General features: G+C 35.6%; 1 pseudogene; it reads right to left on the minus strand.

Moving 5' to 3' along the window:
• Positions 841 to 4,550, minus strand: LOC104704878 (annotated as a pseudogene).

The raw sequence follows: 5,806 nt of genomic DNA on the forward strand, positions 1-5,806 counted from the left end.
TTTTTTTTTTTTTTTTTTTTTTTTTTTTTTTTTTTTTTTTTTTTTTTTTTTTTTTTTTTTAATGTGTGTGTTTTGTTGAGAAAGAGAGCAAAGAGTTTTGTTTGCAAATTTCCGCAAAGGGGCTAATTTGTAAATAATATTTTCTTTGGTCACTAAATAAGTCGGCTAATTTTTGAATCAAAAGAGCCCATCGACGAGAGGAAAGGATACAAGAAAAAACTGTAAAAGGCAAAACATCCTATTGGAACAATTACGAGACAAGCCATCAATTCTGCAAGTAAGCTTTTTTTTCTTTTTCTTTCTTATTCCTGGGTTTCTCATTGTTCTACTTTACTCCATCTGGGTGGGTGGGTATATTGCTTCAAAACTTGTATTGCTTGATCAAATCGATTTCTTTTATTGCATTAGCTTCAGGCTTTTTCCTCAAATTTGTTCTCTACCAGCTAGATTTTTTTATTTTATTTTTCTTGATCTTGAGAGCAACATCACATTCTATTGAAACTGAATTTAGGTCTTGAATCGAAATCCTTGAGGGAAAAAAATCGTTACTATAGATTATGTGGTCACTTCTCTCATTCAATGATCTGGTGGATGACTGGTCGTCTACCATGGAATTTTTTCATGTGTTACTATAGATTATGTATTGAACCAAACAACCAAAGCAGCTCCAAGATATGTTTGATGCATTACTTTTATTATACGAAGACAAAAGACAGTACAGAGGAACCAAAACATATAAGTTATGTTCTGTTTTCTGAAACAAAGTAGGAGGTTTGAGAAGAACAACAACATATGGGGAAGGAAGCAAGCACATCATAGGCACCTGCAGTGTTTTGTTTATCACAACAGTTTCCTAACCTTGTGGACGAAAACATCAACGTTGTAGAACCAAACTCTGCTCCAAGGAGAATCAAATGAGAGTGATGCGAGTAACCCAAGAAGTATTGTCACATAGGCTGCAGCAAAACTCCAGTAGGAAGATTCCATGTCGATTGTGGTGGATTCATCAGCTTCGACTCCATTGTCTGGTTCTTGAAAAATATTACCATTGCAACTTATTTTGTTTGCTTGCCCACAAAGAAAAGGATTACCTAAGTAGCTTTGCCTATCAAAGGTATTAAACTGTCTTCCCTCTGGAATGACTCCTGATAAGTTGTTGAATGAGACATTGAAGACAGCAAGGCTGCTAAGATCTGTAAGTTGTGGTGGGATCTGACCTTGTAATCTATTGAAAGAAAGATAAAGGCTTTCCACATTCTTCAGGCCTGAAAAGCTCTTTGGTATCAAACCTGATAATTTGTTGTTAGAAAGATTGAGAGATTTTAGTTCAAGAAGACGTCTAAACTCTACTGGGATCTCACAGCTGAATTCATTTTCTGATAGATCCATTCCAAACAATAGTTTGAGATTTCTACCCAAGTAGGTATCATATCTGTGTTTTGTTGCAAATTCGATTTTCAGCTGGTTGACAGTCTGGTTGACGATTTCGTATAGCTTCATAAACTGATCTTCCACAATCAGAGATTTGAAATCTATATAGGATCTTGATGGGGAAAAAATTGCGACACCATAAGTAATGTCGAAGATATCTTCTTTCATGAAACCAAATGATGTATCGCCGAGACATGAAGGTATGGATCCATTCAGTCTGTTGTTAGCAAGATCCAGAAGTTGGATATAACGTAGGCCACACAACTGGTGGGGAACACGACCTGTTAAATGATTACCCCGAAGAAGAAGAATACTGATGTTTTGGGGGTTGATGAAGTCGGGAATATTCCCAAACAGTCTATTATTTCTCAGATCAAGTATGTGGACATTTCCTAACAACGTATCTGGAATAGCCCCTGATAAATTATTGACTTGCAAGAGTAACGCTTTTGGATATCTAGAATTGACAAGTGAAGGTATGCCACCTGATAACATGTTTGCAGAGAGGTCCAACAGCCTTAGATTGGTTGTATTGAACAACGAGAGAGGTATTTCACCTTCCAACGAGTTGTTTGAAAGTAGTAATGCATATAAACTTGGAATTTCACCAATCCAGCTTGGAATAACACCAGAGAGATTGTTGTTTGACATGTCAAGCATAAGCAATAATTTCGAGCTTTGCCAACCTTGTCCAATCTTTCCTGTAAACTGATTATTATCCATAGACAGCACAAAAATACCAGTAAAGTTAGCTGATTCTAAGAAAACCTCTCCGCTTAGTTTGTTATGTGACATCTTTAAGAATTGCAATGAATAACAACCCTCTAAGAAACTTCTCGGTAACTCCCCTTGGAAATTGTTGTGAGATATATCCAGAAATTCAATATCTTTCAAGTTACCCAAAGAAGATGGCAGATTTCCTTGAAAACCGTTTTTGGATAGATTCATATATTGTAATTGAGGAAGTATCCACCCAATATTCTCAGGAAAGAGGTGATCAAATTCATTAAGTGACACATCGAGGAAAATGAGATTATGATCAGATTGCGGTAGCTGAAAGCTCCTAAAATAATTATTCTGTAGAAGCAAAATCTGAAGTTTTGTATTGTTCTCCAACAACCAAGAAGGAAACTTTCCAGCAATTTTATTGTTAGAGAGATCAACATGACGCAAATCATTCTGGTATAGGAGAAAATGAGGTACCTTCTCCAAATTGCAACTTCCCAGTGAAATAACACTCAACTGAAATTTTGGCTTCCACCAAATGTCAGACTCTAACTTGAGTGAGCTGAAAGTAGAGCCAAGTTTTAAGACCTTAAGCTTTGAGAGGTTGGTTAACGAACCAAGTGAGAAGATGCCTTCAAAGTTGTTATCAAACAACGATAAGTACTCAAGGGACTCAAGGCTACCGAGAGCAGATGGTACATTCCCAATCAAATTGTTCGACGAGAGATCAAGAACTCGAAGTCCAGTCAAGCTAGTTATGCATAAAGGAAACTGACCGACAAGTTTGTTTTTACTGAGATCGAGCTCTTCTATATGTTTCAATTTGCACACTCCTAAGGTAATCAAATGCAGAAGTTTTAGTCACTTAACTAAATTAAACGTGAATCAACCACAACTTTGCCCAATTAAACTTTTGAGTTATTTGAGAAAACTTGCCTTGCAATTCAATTGATCCAGAAACTTCATTTTCACGTAGACTCAAAGCTTTCAGCTTCCTCATGTATGTGAACTCTGCCACAAGACAAAACAACACATAGCTTTAGAAACGAACATGATACTCTCATGGATGATACATAAACTGATAAACCAATACAAAAATGTTCGCAGCCGTATTCCCACTTCGGAAAATAAAGACAAGAATTAATTTTATGAACAACTTACCTTGTATTGGTATGGAGCCGTTAAATCTGTTTCCACTTAGGTCTAGCACTTCCAAATTCATCAAATCTCTAAGTTCTGAAAAAGGGTTCCAACAAATATAAGAATGACGCAAATTGATTTTATGACACAAAAAAGGTTATAACAATAATTTTAAATTGCATCAATCTAGCAAAAGGTACATCATCAAGAATGGGCCTGCTATATATCATTAGATATTTAGATATCATTAGATATTTAGATTCAATAAGCATTTAGAGATATACCTTTAACAGGAAAAGAGCCATTCATGTAATTGTTCCTAAGAGACAGAGTTGTGAGTGATGTAGCGGCACTAAGGAAAGGAAAGATGTTGTTGTTGAACATATTTGAAGAGAGATTCAGAGTCTCGAGGTTTCTTAATCTCCTGAGGCTTCTATAACCTGCAAACGAGAATCATGTTAACAAAATATATATGAAAATAACATAGCTCACTCTAATCAGTTCAATATAATCTTAGTCTGTTGTACATGCAACTGAAGATTATTAGAGTTGCAATGTATGGATATTGGAAGTAAGCAATGCATGAGTGATTGGATGTAATTTCGTGGTGCATGGCATAGACTTCAATATCAGCAATCTGTAACTTTTTGATGAAGGTGAAAATCTAAGTACGCTTATTTCAACGGTATCAACTTTCAATAAATGATACCAAAAATATTATAAAGCTCATCCAGAAATCAAAATTTTTTTTTTTTTTTGGTTAATTAGCAGCCTAACTTGTCAATGCAGGGGAAAATGTTTTCAAATAGCTAAAGACTAGAAGAGGTTAAAATAAAAATAAACCCTGGGACAGACCGTGGTATATATACCTTCCACATCATCAAACAAGCCACTGAATGCAGACACGTATAAGTCTAGACTTCGAACTTCTTTCGAACTTCTTCAAAGGGATGCAGCAAAGAAAGGTTTAGGAGAGCACGCTCTTTGAGTTCGAGGTACAGTAGGCTGACGGAAAGCTGGATAACCCGCCCGCTAGTAGGATCACACTTAAGGCCTTCCCACATGCAGCAATCGCTCTTTGTGTCATTAGTCCAAGTAGTGAGATGATCGTTGGATTCCCCTTCTTCAGAAAGTGAGATTATGTATTTCTTGAGCTCGAACAAAGCATTCCTTTCTTTCTCAATGCAGCTTTTGGATCCGCATATCTGCCCCAACAGTAACATCACCCATATCAAGTATTTTTCCAAAGACATCTTCCCTTAATATGATATGAAAAACGAAAGATAAGAAACTTAAACTTTCGTAATATGTGTCAATGAAATTCAATGCCAAATATCGTCCACGTTTATAAGGATTTCAAATTCCCCGTGAAAACACAAAGTTCAAACAAGAAATAAATGTATGTTTGCAAATTAAGTCTGAGTCCTAGTCGTGTAGTGAGACTGATCAATGTACATAGACAAGCCTTATTTAAATCGTGTAGAATCTATTAGCTGTAAGCAAAAAAAGCGAATGTAAACAGAAAAGGCACGTTGGAATTTATGATTTTCTTGAAGTGTCATGATGCGCGAAAATCGTTTTCTTTACCTGGCTTTATTTGATACATGTAAACAACAACTAGTTGATGAAAAAGCCTACAGACTTGCTGAGGTGGCTTTCTTTGATTGGAGCTAGGATTGTTTTAGTCAAAATCAAACGGCTTCGTTTAATCGGGTCATCTACTCGTTATTGGCAGACGATTCAACAAAGCAAAAGAAGATAAAATATATTGTAAAAAGTCCGATTTCTACCCTGCGAATCGTTTAGGTGGATTATATTATTTTACCAAGAAATTTCTATTAAACTAAATTAATTTCTTTGAATTTTATTTTTTACTGAATTTTGTATATTTTATATTTTAAAACAAAATTCAAAACAAAATTGTATTATCCATCCGGATTGTATTTTTAAAACAAAAATAACAATTTGGATCTTTATAAAATATAACGCTCCGACCGCCACTTCTTAATGGGCTTCATGTCTAATCCCAGTCAATGGATCCACTTTTTTAAATGGGTTTCACGTACTTTCACTAGGCTCGTGAGCCCATCAATATTCAACGGCCAGTTTGTTACGTCCGAGTAGTTTTAAAGACTTGTTATCATTCCTACAAATCACCACAAGATCTTTCTCTGTGTTTTGTCCTCACTCGCACAGTTTCGACAGTCACTTTCCGGAAGGTCACCCATCATGAGACTACTCCAGCTCAAGCACGCTTAACTCTGGATTTCTCTCAGGACCATTGACCAAAAAGATAAGTGCACTTTAGTAACATAGGTCGCCAAATCAATTCTTTTAAACCTCTCCGCAAGTCTCTAAAACCGGAATGTCACAAAATATCAAGTATTTTTGTTAATATTGTCTAGATTGTTATTTACAGAATGTTAAAATTTATGTACGAAAAAGCATTCCATAAATTATTGAGATTGATTTTGGCCATTTTTCTATATTATTGACTCTCAATTCTCAT

This window comes from Camelina sativa, chromosome 7, assembly GCF_000633955.1.
Source record: "Camelina sativa cultivar DH55 chromosome 7, Cs, whole genome shotgun sequence".
Taxonomy (NCBI): domain Eukaryota; kingdom Viridiplantae; phylum Streptophyta; class Magnoliopsida; order Brassicales; family Brassicaceae; genus Camelina; species Camelina sativa.